Consider the following 16,347-nt stretch of genomic DNA (forward strand, 5'->3'; position numbering starts at 1 on the left):
ATTATCCCCAAATCCATGGAAACACTGTTACAGGCCCAAAGGGGATGCACATATGAATCTTGCTGCGGGGATTCATCATGGGGGGTTTGGTTTTGTTTTTAATGCAGTGTGAAATATAGGGGTTTTTTCGTTGCTTAGTTATGTGAATAAACAATTTACATCTTTAAATCTATTTTTATTAGTAACCATTTTTTAAATAGTTTTCCAAGTCAGTCTGTTATGAAGACAGTTACCAGTGTTTTAATGGAAGGTTATACATTTCTCATTCTGTAATTATTATAGAAGGAGGAATTAACATGATCACATGGAAATTTTGTTTCTTAAATGGAGATTTACATTGATGGATTGAAGGTTTAAGGTGCAGATTTACATTTAATTACATATTACATGACATTTACATTTTAAATTATACTAAAACAATTATTTCTACTGTCTCCTCGGTGCCTTCTGAATGCCTCTATAAAATTATTTCATTTGAAGTATAACCCACTCTACAATATATATATTTCATATATGAGATCAGAGTATTTTTTGTATGGATGCCCTCCTATTTGCTGTAAATGAAAATGAAATTGAACGTGTAATATTCACGTGTGCACATTTAAGGTGCTGCTTAGTACTTTATTTAGAGTGGCAATTACTTTATTCTCTTAACATAAAATGCTCTCAGGGGTTGTGTTTAAAAGGATAAAAATGGTATCCATCAGGTGCTTGTATTTTTTGCCCCAAAATGCTTTCAGCAGTCAAAACTTTTTGTCATTTAAGGCAAGCGGGTGAGGAACAGCACTTGGCTGCAGATGCAGCCAGCAGGGAACAAGGTGGTCTACGTCTTCTAGACGGAGGACTGATTTGGGAGAGAAAAGCAAACTGAAAGGTGGTTGTGCCAGTTGTAAAGAGCGGGGGGCCGGTGTAGAAGTCAGGAGTGACGATAAAATAGTTGTAACTTCACAAAGGTACTTCCATGCGTATGGAAGGTACTGTACGTGCATATATGTACTTGCTGACGAATATTTCTTCAGTCTGTGACACTGCAGTCCACATCTTGCAATCAGTTTTAGCAAGTTGAAGGAACTTAAAGTATGAGCATAATTCTCTTCCCAAAATAGATTTCTTTACACTGTCAGTTGGATATGGCAGTTTTGCACCCATATAAGGTTCTGGGTTGGACACAGAAGCACTAAAATTCCATTATTGTCAAAATAATTGCTGCAAGCCTTAAACTTTCTGTGCCTGCCGAGCTGGATACGTGAAGGAGCACACACCCGCCTGGTGGTGGGTTGAAATTCACGTGGAAAGGGGGTGAGTGAGCCAGGATCAAATCCCTGAATTTTGTAACCTCTCATGTGGTCTGTGTGTTCCTCCTGAGATACAATCTAACCTAAAATACAGATTAATTGAAGGTTCAGCAGGAAGAGCTAACAAGCTTTTCAAAGTGTGAAAAACCAGGCCTTTGCCTCAACTGCCTATATTCATTTTAAAGTTGCAAGTAGTGGAAGAACTACAATTCAATTAACATGAAGAGATCAAGCTGAAAAATTACTTTGCCAGTACTCTTGCAGACGTTGTTACAACTCTATTTTTGAAAAACACTTACAATGCAAAGCTTTATCCAGGTAATCAATGGCAGCGTTTCACACCGCTGTCTAGTGGGTATTACTTCTAATGACAATTAAAAAAAGTAAAGCCGTTCTTCACGGAGTGAATTTCACCTCTTTGCACATGAGTTGTTCAAGGCCTGCATGGAGTTTAAGTCCCACTCAAACCACTTCAGATAGCACACAGCTTTTTTAATGTCCTTTATGTACTGTGAACTACTGCAGTAGAAGCCACCGGGAGAAATACTGGGTACAAAGAATAATTTTTATTGTGCCATTAAAATCAATGGTGTTAAGTCTTTCTGATTAATATAATCCGCAGTCCTAAGAGTCTGTCTAGTTACTCTTCTATCCTTTAATATAATGTCCTTTAATTTGTAAATTATGTATCTTAGACATGCTATTGTCCAGAAATTAGGCCTTGATGTATTCATATATGGGAGTCATGGTGCCCTCGTCTGGAAAAATGAGTAAGAATTTGGGAGATTCTTTTATACTCAGCCTTGGGTGTAACAGTAAGAGCCTCTTCACATTTTCTGCTCCTCCTCTGCTTCAGCACCTCCCCTTGTAAGTTGGAGATAACTGACATTGCTCACGGGATCTCTTCTGTGAGAAACAGTTGATGACTGAATAAACCAGGTACAACATACACGTAGAGAACACTGAGCAGAGAAGGGAGAAGTTGTGAACACTTCTGAAATGCAGTGCCTGCAAAATTTGAGGGGTTAAATACTGCTTTGCACAAGGTGGCATCTCAGTCTAGATCTGTGTTGCATCTGCTGTTCTGGTCCTCGATTTCCTTTGAGCGGAGATGTTCACTCATAGCTTTAGGAGGCGACTCGTCTGCCTCCCAAAATCCGGTAGTATTCTCTGCCAAAGTGGAAGGTTATGTGCTCTCTTGCTTACTTGTCATGAGGCTTCTTTCATCACCACCATCTGTAAATTAGCCGCTCTGTTATATGCATTCATAAGTAATAGAGATTGCAACACACGCAGCATCTGCGTGGATATACCCCAAATCAAAGACTAAGTCTGATCAGAACAGCTCAATAGACAGATGCTGTGAGATTGCCTGGTCTGTTGCTCTTCCAGTTTAGGATTCTGCTGTACAACTAATTAAAATCCAGTGTGTTGATAACATCTTAAGATTGTATGGGGAAATTAATTACATCATTGACTTTAAATAAATTAGGGAAAAAAAAAGGCAACCCCCCCAACTTTTACATAATACTAAACAATGACTATGGAAACTAAAACTTATAAATCATAACCATTTATGCGCTCCCTGCAGAATAGAAAACTGGGAGGGAGCTTTTTAAAATAAAGACACTGGCATATTTTAAATCTTTTGCTTACTGACTTTTTTTTATCCTACTGCTTGCCTGAATGTAGCTGAATTCAAGACTTAATTCTTTTTACAGTGACCTATCCTCTGTTTGTACTAAGAGTTTAGTTTCTAGAAGACAGGCAGGCATGCCTGGTTCTTGAGGCATTGGCATTGTGTAGCAAATTAGTCGCCTCAAGTGAGCAGGCTTTCTCAGTCACCCTGTCTACAATTTTCATTCTCATCAAGGGTGCAGCTACACTGTAGAGCGCCTCGGACACACACATGATGCACAGTAGTTGGGAAGTAGGTGAGGACTTGACTGAGCACAGGGAGCCACACTGGTTCCACCATGTGGACAGCTTCAAGCCAGCTAAAGCTGTACCACTTCAGTTACTGCAGAAGGACAACTGTGTTTTAACAAATACTGTAAAAACTATGGGGGGTTTGCCTACAGTTTTAATAAGTGTGCCTGTGACAATCAAATCTTGCAGATGCCTGTGCATAGAACTTACTTTTATACCCACTGGTAGTCCAGACTGTGGTGCTTCCATGTCCTTTCCCCCTGCTACCACTGCTTCCCCTCTCCTCTCGTCTGCAGCTGGTCAAGGCTGTGTGAAAAACAGTGCTTTGAACCAAAAGTGAAAATACAGGAGACCTGCAGCCAGAGTTTGCTGAAATGTTTCCTAGTAATCCTCTGCCCAGTTTGAGAGCTGATTATTAATGGTGCTGAAGATCTTTGGGAGAGTGCTGCCGGGCCGCAGGTATGTTCTAGTGCTCGCATTTAGGTGTCTCCGGCTGGCTTGTGAACACTTCTGGTAACCTGTCTTCTTACATTCTCATTACCTGTGGTGTGAGAACGCTTCCAATCCAAACTGTGCGTGGGCGTCCTGAGCACCAAGGAGCATAAGCTAGCCACGGAGTCATGTCATTTACTTTACGCATCTGAACCTAAATACATATTTTTCTCCTCTTAGAAGAATAATTTAGAGGAGCAATTGATTTCAGCACACTGAAGCAAAGACCTGGGAACTCATTGTGTCACAGAAGAACTGACATGTTTTGAATGCACTTCTTGAGAAACAGAGGTGTTGATTGCTCCAGGAGTTCATTGTCAGAGATGATGAGATCTGCAAGTACATTAGAAATCTTCATTAGGAAGAAAATCAATAGTGAAACAATGTTTCAACCTGTAGTCTCAGTAAGTCATTTACTTTTTTAAAATATTCTTTTCAGAAGTGAAAACTTTTCTGTTGGTGTTCTACTGAAACACAGTATTTGAATAGTAAGTCAGTGCTGGAAAGATTTTTGTTTTGTTTTTGTAAGAAGCCCTTCCAATAACTCCCCAAACTCTTCACAGCTATTTTCTTTGTCTTTGATTTAAAAAAATTTGGCAATTTTTACAAGCTACATTTTAATTTTACCTCATCATAGTAAAAGGTTCCTCTTGAAATATACACATTACAGACCGCGTTTAACTGGAAGCCAATTTTTATTTGAGTATATATTTTATTAATAAATTACTGTTATTGCTTATTCTTATTGGGGATGTACTGCTGCAAATAACATGGTGGTTTGTACCTACGTAGGAGTTTTGCAAAGAGTAACACCATGAGGCATTAAACCTCTCCCTAAAAATATCTGGGCCCTAAAAAACAGTAATGACATAATTTTTTTTTTTTTTTGAGAAACAGAGAGGGGAAGAAATCAATACAGCTCAGTGAAACATGCCTTTCTGTTGATTTAAAGGTTCATATTTTATTTTGTCTAGCAAGCAGGATGCATTTTTTCTTTTTAGAAAAATTTTGACTTCCAATTTGAAAAAACAGAAGCCCCAAGTTTACATATTCCACACAGTGTCTTTTTTCACTAGTATTTTAATTTTTGCATTTGTATGTCATATTTTAAAATTAAATTTTGATGTTGAAATAAATTGTTCCTCTAAATTATTCTTCTACGAGGAGAAAAATATGTATTTAGGTTCAGATGAGAAAGTAAATGACATGACTCCGTGGCTGCTTCTGGTGAAAGAAAAAGCATGATACCTTCTGTAATTGCAACATCATACCCTGAGTTAGTTGTCTGTGTAGTAGCATTGCGTTAGTGCAAACATTGCCGGCGCTGTACTTTTTAGCAGGCTTCTGTTGTGTCAAAAGGTGAGAGAGGCTTCAGTAAATAACAGTGATTGATTGCATTGTAGCTAGCGATTTTTTTGGAGTTACTACAGAAGTTGATATGCTTTGGGGTTTTTTTCTTCCATCTTAAATAGCATGCAATGCTATACCATTTAGTATACCTTTATTTAATTTGTCTCATCTGTGACACAGTCTCTTCTAAAGAGCTCAAGCTTTAGATTAAAATGTAGTTCTCGGGCAGAAAGAGACTGCAGTAAAAGTAGTTGTACTACTAGTTCATCCTATGATTAATAGCAAGACTTGCTTAGAAGTTAGTCTTTGATTTCCTCTGTTTAATTGTAGCCCTAAGTGAAATGGGTTTTTGATTTATAGAAAATGCAAAATTGGGTACAGAAAGTTTTAAATTACAGTAACAGTAAAAAATTTCCCACAATAATCATCCCATATTGTTTCAATTCAAAAGAGCTAAGGCTTGATTTGTGTGGGAAAGAACCCATAGCAGCCAAGTTCCACATTTGAAACTGGGGAGAGGGGAGGATCAATTACCCTCTTTTGAGGGTATAAAAATATGCCTGAACCTCACTATGTAATACTTTTATCATATATTCCCTCTCTGGAAGGGTGCATGCTAATTAATTAATTTAGAATAGCTATTTTCTTCCATGAATACCATGTAAAAGTAAGTAGAAAAAATGTGTTAGGACATACAAGAACACTGGCAAAAAAAAAAAAAGCAGCTTTAGAAATAGTGATGGCCCATAATCGTAACTGAAAACAAATCTAATGTTTTTATAATATTTGCATTCTATAGAATGGTTCAGTATACTGTTAAAGCTTTAATAACCATAGTTTAATAACAGCAGCTTTAATAACAGTAGTTTAGTTCCTAAACTACTTTTCGGGAGTTCTGCATGGCTGATCTCACTTTTGCTTCGCCATGTTTATGTTGACTTTTTTCTTTCATTAGATCGCAATCGCTGTGTACGTTTACAGCACTAATCCTAGATGTTGAAATTCTGGATAGTTAAAATACATTCAGTATCATTGAAGCTATTCTGGGGGGAATGACTTTGCTTTAAGAGTGAGACCAAATTCTGCCGTGTTTACAGGGGTAAATGCTGAAGAACACTGTTCAGACCCGTGGGGGTGTTTATGTCAGTGTTCCTGAGAATATGAGTTTTGGCCTTTCATATTTGCTTTTTTGTGTACCAAAATACAGGTAAAAGTAATAATGCCGTTGTTATTCTCTTGGCCAACTTGCTGATTTCTAAAATCCTGCTTCACAGTCTCTCCTCACATACCGTTTTTATTTGGAACGTACTGAGTTTACAGTTTGAATATAAAATGCTGCTTCTATTCCATTTGATTTGGCATGAGCAAAATTTAAAATCTAAACATAAAGCGTAGTATTGACCTATTTATAAGCATTTTCAGATTGTACTGCACTTCTTGGATAATTTATTGTAGTAGCATTTTAAAGTCAGGTAAGCTCTGCTTTTGTGCTATAGTCTGACAGTTTAATCAAGATACAAATTTAGAAACAAATCAGCACTGTCTTTTATATAGTGCCTCTAAATCCATGGTAATTGGTACCAGACCTTGGTAAAAGGAAAGGATCGCCGTTTCATGCTACCAATACCAGTGGGTGTTGCTCCACAGCTGCATCATATAAGAAGAGAAGATGCAAGAAAAATTAAAGGATCCCCACATGCATTTTTCTTTAATATACCTTTTCCACAGTATGAGGTTGATGGAAAATTCCCTTGAATTCAGTGTGTTAGCCTGCTGTAAATAGTGCCACATGTTCTGCATGCTTTAACTCCTACCTTTTGATAGCGCTGGACAATTTTTAAGTTGGCTTTATTTACTTTGTAGTTTTGAAACATTTTTAAAAACCCCAAACCCTAAAAAGCCTGTACCTAATGAAATCGGAACAGGGAGGGGAGAATAGAACTGCCGGTGCATTTGGATTATATTGGTGTAAACTGGTTAACTTCAGACTTTCTACAAAGGCCTGTTCTGGGTAGTTTTGTTGTGTCAGAACATACCTTGCAATATGAGCTGCACTGCAAGATATGTTCCTGCTCTCTCCGTGTTTCAGGGATTCATGCTCAGCTAGCGCGTATACGAGCTATAGACTGAGGCTGTACGCTCTGGCAGCACAGATGGAGTATTCTGTCATTAGGACTGTTTGTTGCCTGTTGGAACACACAGCATATTTCTACCGTGGCATCAACAGTTTCTAAGAACTGAGGTCAAAATAAACAGGTTGCAGTTGGATACAGGAACAGGCTGGGAAACAACTTAAAATTCCCTGTCTAGGCGTAAGCGTATTCCTAGAATGTGGATAAAAAGGCATTTTTATAGCAAGGTCTTGTCTTAATTTATGCTAGCATATACAGATTAGCATAGATTTGCAGAGGTACAGTTAGTAAGTTTTCTGTGGATATTGGCATAAGCAAAATTGACCTTATTTTAAATAAATAAGCTAATTTAAGCACAATAATCTTGCACTGTTTCTCCCAGTATTTGTAGTACTGTAGCAAAGCGAAAGCAATGTCATCGTGCACATTTTAAAAAATACATATTTTAATTAGGCTTTAGTCTTACTTGCAGGCACGGATGTCACTAGTGGCACTGGTGCATGCAGTCCCTTTGAAGTCGATACAGTTCTTTACAGGAGTAAAGCTCGATTGCTAACAGACAAGCTCTGGCAAACCTCCTTGAAGTGGTTTAAGTTGCTACTGCCCCAAACACCCTGCTCCACCCTTTTACTGGGGATTAGTGCTTCCTCAGCAGAATTCGCAGAAGCGAACATGTGCCCACACCTTAGCTGCTTCATTGCAAAACCCACAGGTTCAGCTCGAACCCTTCAAAATGCATCCCTTTCTGCTAAGCTGCTGGAGCATGCCTTAGGTCTGTGTTTGCTGATTCAGCATGGAGAGCCGTAATCTCCAGCAGCTAGGTGGAGCAGACCGCTGGGAAAAGCGACTTAGCTGTGTGACGGCAAGATACACCAGAGCTCAAATGTCAGTGCTCCTTCCGTCATGGGTAAGTATTTACAGGATCAGCCCATATCTAGATTCAAATTCCAGGTGAAATCCTGGTCCCGGAGAGGTGAGTGGAGTTTTAGCCAGGTGTATCGGTGAAAACAGGATTTAATTTGTAGTGTTTAAAAAGCCAGCAAGTTCTTACATAACAGGACAAACACTTGTGATGATTTTGGCTTGAATAGAGATGTAAATAGATTTGCTTCCTGGCAGAATCAGCAATAGTCACTTAGAAAGGTTTACTCATATTTACCTAGACACAGTTCATTTATAGCTAATGTAACTATCTCCTGTTTATTTAACTGCAAACACGTAAATGCACAGCAAGCTGCTAGAAGTAAGAAAATGTACTCATGGGTTTTTTTTTTGTGGGAGGGTTAAATGTAACTCAAGTTTCAGTGGCTAAAATTAAAAAACAGGTTATTTCTTCCCTTTTCAGAAATGAAACATTATTGAGCTGTATGGCAGCATAATGGTAAATAGCTAATACGGATATGTGTAGTGGCAGTAGTGAAAAGAGGTGTCAAGAGAATTAAGGAAATTTATAAGACTAATATGGAAAGACGTGTTTAATTCTTTAAAAGAGTAAAACAGAAAGCCTCCCCAGATTTTGAATTGCTACCAGTTTACTGCCATTGCCCTTATTGCTTCCCATGTCACGAGGAGTTCAGTGGTCCATATTACAAGAAGACTAATTATGTTATCATCCCTTCTTACCTTCTGTATGCTGCTTCCACCACAGTGACAGGGAGCTAGCTACCTCTTCTAGAAAATGTTTTTTATGGGCTGATCTTTTTGTCTTCATCATGTTTTCTTTGTTGTTGTTGATTCTTCTCCACAGAACCCCCTACACACACTAGGTACGTAATGGTTTTTTCCATCCTTTACAGTGACAGGTCTTGTACATCCTCCTTCATCCTAATCCACCATCTCTTTCCTACTCACAAAGAGCTTCTGAGTCTCAGGCTCTTCGCTGACTAATGCAGCTGGGAACACTACCCTCCTCCCCCCACTTCTTTTAAGTTGGCTCTCAGAGCCCACCGCAGATGGTCTGTACCTCATACATAATAAAGACTACCTTTTTTTCCCTCCCCCCCCCCTCTTCTGAAGTAGGTTTCTGTGAATGTAAGAGGCAGACAATCTGGCAAGCTAAGACCTGTGTTTTTATATTTTTTTCCGAAGTGAGCCTTGGGGGACTTGTTTGCCATAGTTTGGAACTCCATAATAGCTTATGGAGCTCAGTAATATCTTATGGAGCTCAGTAATATCTTGGTGCCAGAAGTAGGAACCTGATTTGTCCAGTTGATCTTTTCCTAGGGAAAATTATATACGTCAGCAAAATGAAGTTAGGGCACAGCTGGACAAGAAGAAGAAATTAAGCGAAAGCGCTCCAGGAACTGATGAAAATTGGTTGCTTTAGGAAGGCGGTCTTCTAATAAAAGTAGAGCATTTTTGTGCTAACTGTATTTAGAATTACTTGGTGGTAGCCTGTTACAACTGCATATTTCTTACTACTCCTGCTAAGTTTTTTTCAATGAGTTCACTCTGCTCTATTTTTAGACTTGAGTAATAAACTCTGTGTACCACAGTGTACACAGGACCTCATGTAAGAGCTCAACTGCATTTTCAAGTGTCAGATGGTTGAAGTTCTAGGTCGCTCAACACTGTGGCTTCCCAGTTGCTTTGTATATTGTTGTATTTGTTTTATGCTCTGTGTTACAGTAGTCATAAAAACAGGTACATGTGTGGAGATCTGTTTCATGGGTCTTGCTGTGCATGTGCTTTGATTTTCTGTTATATGTGGAAGCTGCCTGCCTGCACAAGACTGTTCTTGATCTCAGCAGTATTCTTTGGGAGCTGAAAATGTAGAACATATGCAGGAAAAAAATAATGGAAATACATTTATACCAGCAGTTTTAGCAGCTGATTAGACCCCCATGAGAAAGGATATGTCAAGGTCAGATATGGGGTTAGATTTTTTTTTTAAAAGATAAGGGAAAAATGTCCTGAACTAAGTTGGATTTTGTTCATGATGAAGAAATTTTTTTTACAGGTATTTCATTCCTTCTCTGTTTTGTATGTTGGTACTATAGGAGGTTACTCATTAGATAGTAAGGATGAAAGTCCAGAATCAACTCAAGGATTTCAGAGTATTTGCTGAAATACTTTGGGATTCAAGTGCCTGAAAGAATAGTTGGCTCTTGGAGGGAAAAAAACCAAAACACTGGTGTGATATAAGACACTTTTTGGGTCCTGAAGCGTGTCAGAGTAAGGGCTCTAAGGGGGGAAGAAAGCAAATAAAATCTTGTGAGAAGAGACTAGCTGCAGAAAACATGCCAGTTAAGTAGCAATGATCAGCAACACAGAATGATCATAGGATCATCCTTCATTTTGGAAGGGACCTCAGGAGGGCTGTAGTCCAACCCCCTGCTCAAAGCAGGGTCGGCTGTGAGATCAGACCAGATTGTTCAGGGTTACATCCAGTTGTGAAAGCCTCCAAGCACAGAGACTGCACAGCCTCTCTGTGCAGCCTCTTCCACTGCTTGACTAACCTCATGGCAGAAAAGTTTTTTCCTTACTTCCAGCCTGAACCTCTCATATTTCAACTTATGTCTATTGTCTCTTGTTCTCCCACCACACCCCACTGTGAACTACCTGGCTCTGACTTCTCAGTAACCTCCCCTCAGGTATGAAAAAGCTATCACCAAAACCTTCTCTTCTCCAGGCTAAGCAAGCTCAGTCCCCTTAGCCTCTTCTCACCGGACTAATGCTCCAGCCCCCTGACCATCCTGGGGGTCCTCCTCCTTTATGTATGTTGCAGTAATGCTCAGCAAGCTGATGAGCGACACAGGAGGCCTATCTGGACATTGTTGGGGCTATCACGTGTAGGGCCATGTGATGGCTGTAGCCAGGACAGGCTTGGTGGCTGCACATGAGCTGTACTGCGCTCTCCATGCTCTTCTGAGGTGTATGGGTATTTTTGCTGACCATCAGCTATAAGCACTGCCAGGCGCTGATGCTGTTGGCTGGCCTGGCCTTGACCTTCGCAGCAGATTCCTTGGTTAATGGTGTGGATTTACGAATTTCAGGTATTAATTTATAAAAATACTAGCTTGGATTCAAAAATCATAACATAGTTTAAATGCTGTAAGATGTTAATATTCTGTAGTTTCTTTTACTTTGCTGGGTGGTTTTTGAGCTGCTGAGATACACATTTTAAGCATAAAACACGAAGGCTAGAGATATACTTAGTCTTAAAAATTGTTGAGTGTCTTGTAATTGCATAACTGCAGGAGCCAAGGCTTTAAGAACAATACTGAATATCATGAAATTTGTGATTTGATTTTAAAATCAAGCAACATTGATAAGATCAAGAGTGTTGCTTTTGTAAAGCAAGTGTTCATCTAAGAAGGGTTTTTTCAAATAGTGAACCATGCCTGTAAAGTTCGAAAATGATAGCTGCTATTATGTACTCATCTGCTTGACACAGTAATTAAAGTATACGTTAATGCTCAAAGGCATGCATTTAGAAGTATGGATTGAAATTAATCACCCTGACACTATATAAATTGCTTGCCGAGTACAACAGCATATATGTTTCTACAGAAAGTTGTATGTTTGCGTATTCTACGTGGGTTCAGTTAAATTCAATATTTTGTATATTTAGTTTTATTAAATATAATTTAGTCTGGGACAGTGGTTTTAAAGGTAGATCTTGCACTGTAATAACCACTAAAGATTAAATTGTCAAGATGCTCAAATATTACTCAAGGAGTCATTGAGTTGTCCACAAGCATCTGTGTGAGAAGGGTAACAGGAATTCCTGTCCCTGCAAGACTTGAGTCATCTGAGATGACTGGCTTCCACATACACACTGCAGATGGGGATGAGACTCTCACAGCACGCCAGGCTTGGCCCCTCTCTTATAAACTGCAGGATGGATTTTTACCGAGAGACGAGCTTTGTGGAGCAGGCCCTTCTCTACTTAAAAAGCGTGATAATTCTTGAGCTGTTAATTAGTTTTATTTTAGATTTAAGCTTGCAATGTCGATTCCATCTTTGGCTTCCTGAATACTATGCAGTGTCCTTAGGAAATCTCCAGTGTGAATTTACAGGCTGTACAGTTACAAAGTGAGGTATCGCCACTGTCAGGACACATTTACTCTTCATACTAGAAAACCTTTGTAATAAATAAGCCACAAGAAGTTTGAGAGACGGTTCTGATACTCCTACACTGGACAATTCATCAGATCAGGTTTACTCTGTTGTTTTACAGACTACGTGACTTGTAAATCAAAAAGCAGGTGTCTGTCCTTTTCACGTCGCTGAAATGCATGCGGTGTACAGTTCAAGACAATACTGCTGTCCTGCTTTACAATGCAGATAACTTCTTTTCTTTTACAGTTTGTCTCACTGTATAGAGAGCAGTTGGAAATATATGTGCACACTGCTCGATCTGTTGCATTTTCCTCGTGGTACAGTGCAGTCTCCTGACAAAGAGTGTTGTTCTGTGCAGTGCAATCACAATTAAGATAGAGAAGTATCTGGCAGCATGCTGATAAAAAGGATGCAAGGAGAATAAAGTCGTTGTATGGGGAATTGTTTGAGAATAGCTGCCCTTGCAAAGTTAAAATGTGAGCACTAAAAATGTCTCCCTCTCCCCTGCCTGCACTCTGATATAGGACCCAATTTTTAAAAACTGATGTTTCTGTAAAACTTTTGATTTTTAGACTCACACTTCTGTACATACATCTTTGTATGTCTGAGATTTAAATGCAGTGGTCAGGCATCTTTTCTTTCACAGCTAATATAGATGATCCTGCCCAATAGTTACAAAAGCTGAGAAAAGAAAACCCTTACAGACGTTTGCTGCTTCAGCTGATATATATTTACACGTTTATGCATGGTAAAAGATTTTTCTCTTTCTTTTAATTATTTTTTCAGTGTATCAGTCTGGATCTAGTCTCCCTGTAAGGAGTGTGAAACTTACAGCAGAAGAATTACTGAAAAAGCTCTTCCTCATCTGAACCATCATTTAAAACACAGGATGAAAGTACCTGAATATGTTTTCTATCATATTGTCTGCAGGGTTCCCAGAAGATTCTTCTGAAACTTGGGGTAAGATCAAAAAAAAGAACAAACAACTTATTTGTAAAATAGAAGCTGATATGAAATGTGAAGATATAATTCTAGGGCAGAGAAAAAGATATTGTTTGTGCATTGACCTCGATGCTGAAGTACGTATATGAGCAATTCCATGTAAGAAAATTTCAGTGCAATACTTGTTAAAATAATGAAAACAGCAACAACAATAAACCCAACTTTACTACCAGGATTAAAAAAAAAAAAATATTTTTGATGAAATTGTTTTCTATTCAAAAATGAAAGCATATGTTATGTTTTCTTTATTTTTTGATAATATATGCCAAAGTACAGAAATGCTTAACTATGAAAAATAATCTTTAGTGTGAGTATGGAAAATATGAGTTGTTGAGTAGTACAATATAGTTTGGCTTGCTTACCTCCTGAGAAACAGCTGAAATATTTGCTCTGTATACAGTTAATGTCATTGCCTTGTTCTTAGTGTTTTTGTTTTGTATTCAGTAGTGGTATCCATTATCTTATATTTGATGAATTAAATTCTTCCAATTTCTTTTCTTATTGCTATACCAATTTAGTACAGGTAGTTGGGACGTCATTAGGATACCTTCTCTGTGACTGTAGTTGTAGTATTTCACATGAAGAGCATTTTCCAAGGCATATCAGTACTTCCTCATATACATGAATCTTTTTTTCCTGCTTCTGTTTCAGTTCATATATATATAACTAAAATTTATGCCAAAGACCTTGTTGTCTAAATGTATATTGGGTACAGTTCTTAATATTGCAGGTGTTTACATTCACGGCAATATAAAATGCTTCTTACAACAAATAATGGAATGCTCACATAATAGCCTTAGGAACTTGGCCAGGGCATACAAACAAATTATTTTTCATTTGTTTAGAGTCCGACAAGTTTATAATTAAGACAGTAACGGGCATAAGCATTCTTGCAGCCTTTGCATCTCATCTTTCTTGTTAACATCAAAGAGAATATTTGTGGTAGAAAACATAGCAGTCGGTAATAAGTGTGGGAGAATCAATAGCACGCAGATTTTTTATTTCTGTTTTTTTTTTTTAAATCTGGTTATTCCCTATCCTCCTATTGTCTGTATATCTGCAATAAAGGGAAAGCATGCATACTTTTTCTTTGTTATCACTCCAAATGCTGTAGGTAAAAATGGTAGCCGTACACTGGTACCGCATTCTGTGCACTCCCCGGACCACCGGAGATATTAATGACAATAGCAAAGACTTATATAACTGTTACATCAGTCCCTTATTTCTAGAAATGGCTAGAGTAAATTACCCTTTTCCTGATGAATCTGTTGCACTGATCTGTAGCCTGCGTGGTTCAGCTATAGATTTAGTCAAGAACGTGTTAAAGCTGAACAGGAATCCCTGGCATAGGATGATACTGCTTTGTTTTGCATTGGAGACATATATGTGGGTAAACAGATGTGTGTTCATGCATGCATGTGTATAAATATATAAAGTGTTTTGGAGTTACTGTGTCTGGGGACAAAGCCATGTATGTGACCCCTTTTAACTTAAGGGGTTGTGCATCTATTGTGTCATAGTTGTGTGATGGTTGAGATCAGATGAAATGTCAGTCCTGGAGGGTTGCTGGTGTGTAAGACAGTTGCCAGCAACACAGTTTCTCTAAGGGCCCTTTGAGTCTATGATTTGATTCCTCTCACAGCTTGGTCCAAAATAGCGTGTATTTGTTGGCTATGAAGCCCATTTATCTCTGCAGCAACTAGGGACTGGGCATATCTACTGGAAAGGTACTGGAGAGGTGTGAGTTTCAAGGCCTTAAAATAATTATATCGAGTAATGACTTCCATTGATGAAATGTTACCAGTTTCCTGATTTTGTCTTGGTTTATGTCTTGAATTATGTGCTAGTGGAGCTAAAAAGCTGAGATTTGGTTGTTCATATATTTTATACCAAATTTAAAACATAAATAGCTCACCATAAGAATCTTATAAAAAATGAGGAGAGAGGAAAAATGAGTCAGGTTAAGAGGATGTTGCTCTTATTAAGAAAATAGTGAGTTCTTATTGCTCCTCTGATGTATGTAAGTCCAATAATACATATAGCTCTTTAGGACTAGACCTCAGAATAAATTGCAAGATCAGAGACTAAATGAAATCTTCTAAAACTTCATCCTCATGTACTTTTAAGGAAGCAGTCTATTCCAAGAACTCTAATGTATGGAGTCTTGTTAAGGTTAAAGTCTCTTCAGGTTGAAGTTCATTTTTTGAGGAAGAAACCCAGCTAGCGATAAAACCAGGTAATGCCCAATGATACTGTCACAAATAGTTACTTAAAATAAATGTATAGGCAGAACATCTGCAGTCTGCACAACAAATACTAACCTGTTGAGCAGTGGATTAACCGTTTCTTTTTAACACTATTTTTTCCACAATTTTCTAGGTAATAATATGGTTTAATTTGTAAAAAATAACCTTTGTGTCTTGGGCTAACTAACATTCAATACTCTTCTTACTATTTTCTCATTCTCTTGGTTCTCTCTTACGTATTCATATGAGGATTTTATTGGAACATACCTCAAAGGTCTTTTAATGCCCAATAACTTTCCTTCAAATACACTTGCTCTGGATAGTCTCAGGGGGAGGAGAAATTGTTCTCCCATGCCTCCCATGTCCTGGCTTGCTGCAGCTGACACTGTCAGCAGCGCTGCTGATGCTGCATTGCTCCAGGTAGAAGTAGAAAATCAGTAAATCTGTTCTTGTCTCACCTGTTGCAAAGTGAGAAATGAGGCATTTTGGAAACAGGTGCAAACACAGGTTCAAACTAAGCTTGCTTATTTCTAATTTCTCAGTTTTTGGCCCAGGGAGCATGGTGTTCTCAAATCCTCGAACCAGCAGAGGGGAAAGGCTGACCTGGTGCTTGCTACATTTCTTGAAAGTTAATTTACATGTATTTGGGTGAAGAAAGAGGTTTGGTTGTGTGGGTGGTGGTGGCGGGGGGTTCAGCTGCAGTTTGCTTTGTAATTCCACAAGAAATTGAATAATTTGGACTTTTCCTACCAAAGGTTTAGACCCACCTGTGAAAAGCAGATTCCCTTGTACACAAGAGATCTTAACTCGGCTGGTGAGAAATGAATACAGAAAATG

The 16,347-nt window shown here is 38.4% G+C and overlaps 2 long non-coding RNA genes across 2 annotated transcripts in view; one reads left to right on the top strand and one right to left on the bottom strand.

The window, feature by feature from the left end:
- LOC135315331 (uncharacterized) overlaps window positions 1-16,347 on the top strand; it is a 61,430-nt gene that overhangs the window by 7,302 nt on the left and 37,781 nt on the right. The window contains exon 3 of the long non-coding RNA XR_010374776.1: window positions 13,049-13,222. This is a non-coding gene — a long non-coding RNA (uncharacterized LOC135315331). The remainder of the gene's footprint in view (window positions 1-13,048; window positions 13,223-16,347) is intronic.
- Window positions 141-7,974, bottom strand: LOC135315313 (uncharacterized). The gene is made up of 3 exons (XR_010374755.1): window positions 7,665-7,974; window positions 3,435-4,049; window positions 141-2,531 (listed from the first exon to the last, which is right to left on the bottom strand). It is a non-coding gene; the product is annotated as an uncharacterized LOC135315313 (long non-coding RNA).

Source organism: Phalacrocorax carbo, chromosome 1 (assembly GCF_963921805.1).
Source record: "Phalacrocorax carbo chromosome 1, bPhaCar2.1, whole genome shotgun sequence".
Taxonomy (NCBI): domain Eukaryota; kingdom Metazoa; phylum Chordata; class Aves; order Suliformes; family Phalacrocoracidae; genus Phalacrocorax; species Phalacrocorax carbo.